This window comes from Artemia franciscana, chromosome 4 (assembly GCF_032884065.1).
Source record: "Artemia franciscana chromosome 4, ASM3288406v1, whole genome shotgun sequence".
Taxonomy (NCBI): Eukaryota; Metazoa; Arthropoda; class Branchiopoda; order Anostraca; family Artemiidae; genus Artemia; species Artemia franciscana.
Genome location: NC_088866.1, coordinates 34,375,714 through 34,386,550, shown reverse-complemented (window position 1 = coordinate 34,386,550; position 10,837 = coordinate 34,375,714). Strand labels below are relative to the sequence as shown.

Below are 10,837 nucleotides of genomic sequence, written 5' to 3'. Positions count from 1 at the left end.
CCCCCTGAGAAATGGCACAAAGTGCCATTTTAGTGCCATATGGCACTTGCAGACGGTGATTTTTTTTATAAAAAACACATACATATGAGAAATAGCTTTTGATTGAGCCATTAAGCATCTCTCTGTGATGTTCTGGTAAAAAAAAAGAAAAAAAAAAAAAAAAGAACGGGAGACAGAACAGTGCTACCGATGCAAAAAAGTGATTTTCCTTGTTGTTCAAGGAGGGGCTTTTCAAGGACACGGTTTTCTATGGGTTTCAGGCTTTTTTTAGAAATCACAATAAATTTCTTTTCGCAATTAACTTTTACTTTTAAGACGAACCGAAATAATAGTTAAAATTCCTGAGTCAGATGACATTTTTTTTTTCACTAGGCACTTTTTTCAAAACGCGGTTTTTAACTTTTGGTTACTATGGGCTTTAGTTCACTCTTTACTAGGTTGCAGTTACCACTGCAACCATGATGGCGCTAATTTACGCTATGGGTTACCGAAATAAGCTTCCAAACCCATGTCAAGTTTATGGATCTAAACAGGGACATGCACATTTTTTTTTTGGGGGGGGGGTGTAATTTATTCGTAGGGAACGATGACTGGGCTATTTTGGTACCAGATCGATGAGAAACTTCTCAATGGTTATTTACTCTTCGTAGCTATTTTTGAGGTGATGAAATTATCAACAATCATAGTAATTATTAAAATCTTTAATCATGGATTACTGACCGCTTAGTAATTACAAACTGTAATTATAACGAGCAGCAAAGGATCACCAAAACCGTTGGCATTTTCCAGTTCTTATCAGAGAAATTTCATGAGCTTATTACCCATTTGAAAATACAAATTTTAGGAAAATTTTTAAAATAAATCGATTCTCTAATGATAAAAGAAAAGGAAAGTTCTTCTGCAATGGCATCGATGGCCATCGGAATCCAGCATCCTGTCAGGCGATCCGATGGGCCACAGTGGGAGAGGTATCAGTTGATAGCATCTCCCACTGCGTTAGTTAGGCAGTGCTCAAGGAGAAATTTTACCAGTGCATACCAATGACAGAAACTGCTAATATCTTATTCGAAGTTGTTTGCATGCAATGCTCTTGGATTTTTTTTTTTGTAAAAATAATTATTAGCTTGTTTAATTCATTAAGAAAATTAAATGGTGTGATTTAGAGAAAAAATCAAATGATAATAACTCAGGAACATTGTCTCTAACAGTGAAAAATAAAATCAATGACACAGTTTAAAAATATGTTACATAATAATGTTCATATGGTTGTAAATTGTGACAAACAACTCAGTTTTGAGGATCATTAAATGTTTGGAAGGGGTGTCGGTAAAAATATACTGTCCATATTATTGACTTACCAATAAAGTGAACATACCACTCGATGCCTTTTTTTATGTGCTCTTCAGGAATATAATAACCGCTTCTATCGCAAATTTAAATTCAAGCACTTTTTGACCTAACTTAAACTAACCTTATTATAAATAATTTTGACACTGAGAAAATGTAGTATTATTTTATCGAAAACGTATGGGACAGTAGAGAAAAAAATATTTTTTATTCCTTTGGGGGGAGGGGGAGCAAGGTTAGCCCAAAGGTTAGAGACCAAAGCCAAGACAGTGACAAAAAATTAGTAGGCAATGGACAACGCCAAATCGTAACAGAGACCTTCGTTCCGCTTTAACTGTTCTAGAATCATTAGTACTAAGAGGATGGAGGCTTCGCAATTTCACCAAAATCGTACATTACCGTAGAGGCAGAGGTATGCTAAACAAAATTGATCTGTTTCTGTGCATACTTGGATTATGTAAGCTTATCTTAGTTTTGACAAGATTTTGGAGACACTAAATTTTGGCTCAGTGAGGGGGAAAACTAAGCTCTGGAGCCTTTAGGGGCATTTCTCCCCGCCCCATACTAAATTACACCCCTATCGTTAACCAGACAGCGTTAACAAAAAAAAGAAGAAAATGTGACGCTAACAATGAAATTGAAACCTTTCCAAAAGTGACCGTAAGTGCTATATTGTAGTTAATGAAAAGGGTTTCATTGGACCCCCTAAGGCTGTTTTATATATAGTTTATTCAGTTTGGAGGGACTCAAAAATATGTAGAAAGAAGGAGCAGCAACCTTCGTTTGGCATTTTTAGAAAGAACAAGGAAATGCAGGCTCGTACATAGGGAGGGTTTCTAGGTCTTCCCAAAATCATTATGATTTTGTCAAGTAATGACTATACAATTTAATAGCCATTGTTACTTTGGCAAATTACCCCCCTCCCATATGAAATAAATTCATCCCCTTAAGTCGTTTTGTATGTATTACTTTGTCTCTGTTATTTTATATTAAATTCATATCTTTAATTATCAGAGGTAACAGCAGAAACTTCCCCAAGGCGGAGGCAGCGCCTTGAACCAATTATCGAGGAGGGAGGGTTAACATTTTTGCATGACAAGAAAGATGTCATATTTCCAATCCCAACAGCAACACCATAGAAAATTTGGGTCAATTAAGGTAGGGGGAGAGAACCTGGCCCAATAGGACCAAACTGTGAAAAACAAAGAGTGGAGGGACAAAATATATTTTTAGAATTTAGGGAGGGGGGTAATTTCGTTTTTTTTCGATTTTCAAAGAAAATACCAAATTAAGATATTCTAAACAAAAAATGCATAAAATATTTTTTCAGAATATAGAAGGGTATACCCTCCCTTATTTTCGTTGGACAGGTCTGCCCCAATCTCCCCCTGACATTGAGAAACTATCTAATACTTTTTTTTTTATCAAGCTTCTGTAATAACATCATATTTTACAATACAACTTTTAAACATTCTCAATAATAATTATAACTAGAGCTTTAAAATGAAATTCTCACTAATTAAGTAACGGTAAGATAATTGGAAAGGCTACAAAACTGCGAGTAAATCCTGAAGATTTGCACCGCCGCCACTGCAAATGTGCCGCCTGGCGCCTGACAGCTGCAGCTTGGATCAGCTGATGGAAAGAAAGTCCTTTGTAGCAACGACGCCATTTTTGTATGAGCTGCACAGGGAGACATGTACTAGAAAGTTTTTGTAGTTTTATCATATTCTGGTGGTAAGTCTTTTAGTTTTTATCTTTTTTTGGTTTGCTTAAATGTTTCGTAGCATTATCTTAGGCTATTGTTTGTGTTCTGGGGTCGAAGTTGATTGTGGAACTTGAATAAATCTAGACCTATACTAAATCATCGTGTATTTGGCTATTGAAAGTCTTCAAATGATTTGAATTATCCTCGTGAAAGGTAGGCTATGTTGTTTTGCTCAGTTGTGGCCTAATATGGTTTGTTCTTCCCCATAAGTTAGGATGACATAGCCTAGGCTATTTCGTAGCCTAGGCCGTCGTTCTTATTTGACACTGACCAAAAGTTTTAGCTTATTATTTAAACTAATTAAGCATATTTTCAAGATATCATAGGCCTACCATTGAACAGGCATTAAATAGTGCAATCAATCCTCAGTCATTTTCAAGTAGCCTATATAGGGCTAGGCTAGCTCATTGTCTGTTCATACTTTTTTTTAGTTAAGTTTATCCATGGGTCAAGTTGATCCATCCTAGTTTAGACCAAGGCTATAGCCAGCTATCTAGTAAATTTATTGTAGGCTAGGCTGTACTATTAGATGCGCATCAGATAGCCTGAAAAGAATAGGTCTAGTGTTTAGGTTACCATTCAATGCCTTTTCTAAATATAGCACATTCTAGGTTAAATGTCATCATTGTTATTATTTGTGTTTTAGCCCCCCTCCTAATAGGCCCCACTTGTGTCAATTACCGGAAATTTAGGGGATGGCAAAATGTAATAAAATCTTGGAGACGGGGGGGGGGGGCAAAATTCATCATTTTATTTTGATATTCTATTAGGCTATAGAAAAGTTTGCCTGTTTTTTGGATTTGAATTATTTTTCTGTGGTTACCTTTAGTCAGCAGCCAGCTTATTATATCAAACAAGGTGAATTTGCAAAAAAATAAAATGGTTAATTAGGAAAGTATAGTAGCCCATATAGCCTAGCATAGACAGCTATATGTTATACAAACTCATGAGGGGACTGGGACAGAATTGCAACAACAGTGGTTTGTAGTCTCTATTTGCAAAGAACCATGAATGAGGAATCAAATAGGTCTAACTTATTTTTCTGTCTGGTTTAGGGTCCTAGCCTATAGACTATTGGAATTTTTCTTTTGTGACGAGCTGATACAAGAGGCAACTTCCAGGGAAAAGAGAGGTACGCTACTAGGCCTATGTAAAGATTAGGTAGGCTAGTCTGAGCACAAGATTCCACATAAAATAGCCTTCCTATTACAATAACAACAATCAAGGAATATTTTTTGACTCCCCATTCAACACTTTCTCAATAATAATTGTTTAGCAACTATCATCACCCCCACAAAAGAAAAAATCATTTTTTGTCCTTTGTGTTTGGTTTGAATGCAAATTAACTAAATTTTCAGTTCCAAAATATTTCAGTATTTAGTAGCTCTTAGGCTAATATTGGTGGCTGACATCAACATCTTATTGATTGTGAAACTTCATCCTCTGGTTTCTCACATCCTTTCACTTGTAGATATTATTTGGAAGCCCCAGGGTTTGTATTTTAGCTTGTTTTGTAATATTTTTACTTCATGGAGAAAAATTTTGCCCCCCCCCCCCAACGAAGATTCCTCCATGGAAAATTCAGCCTGCTCTCCGTGGGGAAAATTCCCCCACAGTTTCTTTTGTGGAATATCCCTCCCTCCCAGAAAAAATATCCCAGATCATTTTAACTTTTCAGAAAATAACCCTAGGACAATTTCCCTGGAGCATCTGTACATGCAAAATTGAATCAGAAAAGATAAAGTAAGATAAATTTTGTAGAGGAGTTTGGTAAATTTTTCCTTGTAGAATTTCTCCTTGTAAGTTCATCCCCAGAGACTTCCTTGTTCAATGAAAATTCTCCCTGTAGAAAATGCCCCCTTCCACCAAAAATGTATTTTCTTTGAAATAAGAAATACTATGTGTAAGCAATAGACAAAATCCATAATGTAATAGCCTTTTCCCTAGGTACTGTGGAAGGACATGATAATTTAACATTTCTAGATTAAAAATTGAATTGCAAAGAGAAAGTAGGAATTTTTTTATTGTTCTGGTAAATTCTCCCATGTAAAATACCCCCTTGTAAGTTCATCCCTGGAAACTTCCCTGCCCATGGAAAATCCTCCCTGTAGAAAATTCCCCTTCAATAAAACCCTTTTTACTTACAAATAAAAAAAGCTGTACATAGACGACATGCACAATTCATAACTGCCTTTCCCCTAGGTTGTTGGGGGTTATGTAAATCTCTAGAGGCATAGTTATTTGATCGTTCAGACATGGTGAACAAAATGGATATCCCAAAACCTTGATCAAATGACTTCAGTGGAAAAGGGCATGGGAGAGGGTTATTTGCCCTCCAGTATTTTTGGTCACTTGACGGTCACTAGGACCATTAATTTTCGTTTGAACGAACCTTCTCTCGATATTCTTCGACTATTAGTTTGACATGACCACCCTGGTGGAAAAAAACACCAAATGAATACGTATCCATGATCTTTCTTCTGACAGAAAATACAAAATTCCCCGTTTTTTTCAGATGAAAGAGGTTGGATCCTTTACAGTAGGGTTCCATAATATGCTGAATCTGATTATGTGCTTTTCATTAATATTCTTTGACTTTTTGGGGGTGTTTCTCCCCTTTCTAGAAAATCACACACATTTTCTCAGGTTCGGAACTTTTGATTGATACATACAATTTAATGAAGTTTACAAATTTGGAATCAGCATAAAAAGCCAATTCCTTTGATGTTTATATTGTTATCAAATTCCCATTTTTAGAATTTTGGTTACTATTGGGCCGAGTTGCTCCTAACTTACAGGTCGCTACCCACAACTGTTTGATTAAACCATCAGCCTTGGGACTGATCACCTCATACACATATTTGTGAGACTCACATTACGAGACTTCCATGACTTAAATGCATCAGTCTTTCTTGGAACTAAAGAATCCCTATTGAAAATCTGCAGAGCCTTTAAAGATTCAGTTGCTGGTAAAGCATGTACTAGATTGACTACTGAAACTTCGCCATATACTCCCCACACACTAGCTTGATTCTTGTGTGGTTGAATCACAGGGACCGTCACGGCAACTACATCTGTTGACAATGATTTAGTAGCTAGAAAGGCCAAATTCATATCTCTCTCTGATGTACTCTGGAGACGATCGTCAGTTGGGATTCCAGTGGATATATACATTTTCATGAAACGCAGATCAAGATATGTGGCAATCATGGCGGGTGTGATCTAAGCAAGGCCTATAAGCCTAGGCATTTTATACAGCCAAGTCCTTTGGCGCTCCTCAGCAATATTTATAAGTCCACCCTCACTAAACATATTTTTAATTTGAGAATAAGCTATGACAACTTATGGATACAGGTATGTATGCTGTGCATCAGCACGTATGAGCCAATGGATTAAATACATCGTTGCTGTTCTTCTCGGCTCTTTCCGAAACAATTTTCTATGTTGGATCTTTTTTGCAGGATTTTCACCGGTAAATAGCAGAAAATTCAAATATTGTTTTCGATATCGATATTTATGTTTTGATATCGTTACTTACTCCCATATTTCGATATATCAATATCGATATTGAATATCACCCAGCACTGTATTGATACCGAACAGATAATGATTGTTTTTCAAAGATATATTTTGTATCCCAGTGAAGTCGCAGTTAAGGGTGGTTTAAAGCTTTTCTAGTAGTTGAAGTTGTGCTCTCTGCCCCTACTAATTGATTTGCTGGTGATTTAAAATGTATTGAGGCTATTTGCACTTTACTATCAGCTTGTTAGGACACTTTTAGACTATGACGTTTGATTTGACTAATTGATTCTTGGGGGCCAGGCTGCTTGTCTATTTTTTTTTATTGATTATTATTTTTATGGCACTTGGTATTAACCAAGTGACATATAGCAGTCGCCAATTCTGTCGGTCTGTCTGTCGGTCTGTCGGTCTGTCTGTCGGTCTGTCGGTCCCGGTTTTGCTACTTTAGGCACTTCCAGGTAAGCTAGGACGATGAAATTTGGCAAGCGTATCAGGGACCGGACCAGATTAAATTAGAAATAGTCGTTTTCCCGATTTGACCATCTGGGGGGGAGTGGGGGCCCGGTTAATTCGCAAAAAATAGAAAAAATGAAGTATTTTTAACTTATCAGCGGGTATTTGGATCTTAATGAAATTTGATGTTTGGAATGATATTGTGTCTTAGAGCTCTTATTTTTAATCCCGACCGGATCTGATGACATTGGGGGGAGTTGGAGGGGGAAAACCTAAAGTCCCGGTTTTGCTACTTTAGGCACTTCCAGGTAAGCTAGGACGATGAAATTTGGCAAGCGTATCAGGGACCGGAGCAGATTAAATTAGAAATAGTCGTTTTCCCGATTTGACCATCTGGGGGGGGGGGAGAAGGGGCCGGTTAATTCGGAAAAATAGAAAAAATGAAGTATTTTTAACTTATGAGCGGGTGATTGGATCTTAATGAAATTTGATGTTTGGAATGATATTGTGTCTCAGAGCTCTTATTTTAAATCCCGACTGGGTCTGATGACATTGGGGGGAGTTGGAGGGGGGAAACCTAAAATCTTGGAAAACACTTAGAGTAGAGGGATCGGGATGAAACTTGATGGGAAAAATAAGCGCAAGTCCCAGATACATGATTGACATAATCGGAACTTATTTGCTCTCTTTGGGGTAGTTGGGAGGGGGGGAGTAAGTCTTAAAAATTAGAAAAATGAGGTATTTTCAACTTACGAACGGGTGATCGGAAGTCAATGAAATTTGATGTTTAGAAGGATATCGTGTCTTAGAGCTCTTATTTTAAATCCCGACCGGATCTGGTGATGGGGGCGGGGAGTTGGGAGGGGGAAACCTAAAACTTGGAAAACACTTAGAGTGGAGGGATCGGGATGAAACATGGTGGGAAAAATAAACACAAGTCCTAGATAGATGATTGACATAAACGGAACGGATCCGCTCTCTTTTGGGTAGTTGGGGGGGGGGGTTAATTCTGAAAAATTAGAAAAAATGAGGTATTTTTAACTTACGAATGGGTGATTGGATCTCCATGAAATTTGATTTTTAGAAGGATATCGTGGCTCAAAGCTCTTATTTTAAATCCTGACCGGATCTGGTGACATTGGGGGAAGTTTGGGGTGGGGAGACCTAAAATGATGGGAAACCCTTAGATTGGAAGGATTGGGATGAAACTTGGTTGGAAAAATAAGCAAAAGTCTTGCATACGTAATTTACATAATTGGAACGGATCCGCTCAATTGCGGGGGGGGGGGTAATTCTGAAAAATAAGAAAAATAACGTATTTTTAACTTACGAAGGAGTGATCGGATCTTCATGAAACTTCATATTTAGAAGGACCTCGTAACTCTGATATCTTATTTTAAATCTCAACCGGATCAAACGTAATTGGGGGGGGGGGCAGTTGGGGGGACCGGAAATCTTAGAAAATACTTAAAGCGGTGAGATCAGGATGAAACTGGATGGGAAGAATAGAAACCTGTCTAAGATACGTGACTGACATAACTGGACCGGATCTGCTCTCTTTGGTGGAATTGGGAGGGGGGAGGTAATTTTGAAAATTGAGGTATTTGTAACTTACGAAAGGGTGACCAGATCTTAATGAAATTTGATATTTAGAAGGATCTTGTGCTATAAAGTTTAACTTTAGGTTCTGACCTTCTCACAAGTGCCAAATGAGCTCTTGGCTCTTGGCTCTTCCGACCTCGTCCAAATGAGCTCTTGGCTCTTCCGACCTCGTACCATATGAGCTCTCGGCTCTTCCGACCTCGTCACAAGTGCCATATGAGCTCTTAGCTCTTGTTTTTTTTTTTAATTCGGCAGATCCTTATTTTTTAAATAGACATTTTCACAGCTTTGTTAGTGTCTTAAGATTTTTAAATACTCAGCCGCCAATTAAAAGGGATATAACTAGTTTTTACCCAATTTTTTGTAGTTTCCAATTTAGGAGTTCTACCCAAATAAGCTTCTAGGTTTAAATAACTCAGCGTATGGAAATTTCAAGATCTGTTGAATTTTCAGTCTTCTATCAGTTCATGTTGCATGTTTAAATTTGACGGTTCTATTTCTGTGTTAGTCTTCCTAGTTAATATGTGTACATGAATTGCTAGTATTATCTTCTTGTTTGATAAGTCTGTTTCTGTCAGCTAACTATATTTGTCACTGACAGTATAGATGGCAGTAACAAGCCTTTGGCCAATATTGGTTTTTATGGCACTTGATATCTACCAAGTGACATAGCGATCGCAAATTCTGTCGTTCTGTCGATCTCTCTTTCCCTGTTTTGCTACTTTAGGCACTTCCAGGTAAGCTAGGACGATGAAATTAGTCAGGCGTACCGGGAACCAGACCAGATTAAATTAAAAATTGTCGTTTCCCCAATTCGACCATCTGGGGGAGTGGGGGACAGTTAAATCGGAAAATTAGAACAAATGAGGTATTTTTAACTTATGAATGGGTTACCGGATCTTAATGAAATTTGGTGTTTGGAAGGATATCATGTCTCAGAGCCCTTATTTTAAATCTCGACCAAATCTGTGGACATTGGAGGGAGCTGGACGGGAAACCGGAAATCTTGGAAAACGTTCATAAATGTCGTAGATACGTGTTTGACGTAACTGGACTGGATCCGCTCCCTTTGGGGAGTTGAGGGCGGGGTTCAGTGCTTTGGCATGTTTGGTGCTTCTGGACGTGCTAGAACGATGAAAATTGGTAGGCGTGTCTGGGAGATGCACAAATTGACTTGATAAAGTCGTTTCCTCCGATTCAACCGTCTGGGGGGCTGAAGGGAGAGGAAAAATTAGGAAAATTGAGGTATTTTTAACTTGCGAGTGGGTGATCGGATCTTAATGAATTTTGATATTAGAAAGACCTCGTGACTCAGAGCACTTTTTTAAATCCCGACCGGCGTTAAGCTTCTAATTTTCCTTTTAAAGCAATCTATTGATTCTTAGAATTTTGCCAGAGCTCATGCCATATGAGCTCTTGGCTCTTCCGACCTCGTCACGAGTGCCATTAGAGCTCTTAGCTCTTGCTTGTTCTGTGTAAGATAGAAGTGGGTAAAAATGGATATGGAACTAATTAAGATTTCCCATGGCCCTTATTTAGGCTGTTAATTCACTACCTAGTTTCATTCGCCCACCAACGTTACAAGTTAGTAAAAAGCCCCAGAAACTAGAATTATACTGCTATATACTATCCAAGACGCAGAATTTGTATTAACTTAGAACAGTCTCCTATAAGATGCACAAAACTGTCTTTCCAAGACGTACAATCCGATAAAAGTAGACTCTTAATCTAAGCTTGATAAATGTTTCTCTCGAGAGTTCGGACAGGTTGATTTAATCCGCTTCGAATTATCATGACTAAATTCTAAAAAAAAAATCTGGAAGATGTATAGATAGGAATCTAAAGGTACCTTTCCAGGATCTAACGTGTTTTGTAGTTAAATATTTCTAGTTAAATATTTAAAGATTTAATCCAAGTCTCAACGACTCGAAGATAGAAAGGAATTGTTTCTCAAGTTTTAGTAGGTCTCCTGAATGCCCCAAAAATTGCATAAAACTCACTAGTTTATAAGAGTGGGAAAAGAAAGCCTTGACTCTGTACTTAAATCCCGCCCCCAAAGGGAGTTGCACTGGCTATTTAATTAATTTTATTTAGAGATTTAGCTCAATCTAATGGGTGTAAATTGCCTTGAAACGTTACGACGCG

At 37.7% G+C, this 10,837-nt stretch overlaps 1 protein-coding gene across 50 annotated transcripts in view; it reads left to right on the top strand.

The window, feature by feature from the left end:
• Nucleotides 1–2,914: 2,914 nt before the first annotated feature.
• LOC136026339 (longitudinals lacking protein, isoforms N/O/W/X/Y-like) overlaps nt 2,915–10,837 on the top strand; it is a 170,247-nt gene continuing 162,324 nt past the window's right edge. For all 50 annotated transcript variants that reach the window (XR_010617271.1, XR_010617272.1, XM_065702782.1 and 47 more), the window contains exon 1: nt 2,915–3,084. The gene's annotated coding sequence lies outside the window, so the exon portion shown is untranslated. The remainder of the gene's footprint in view (nt 3,085–10,837) is intronic.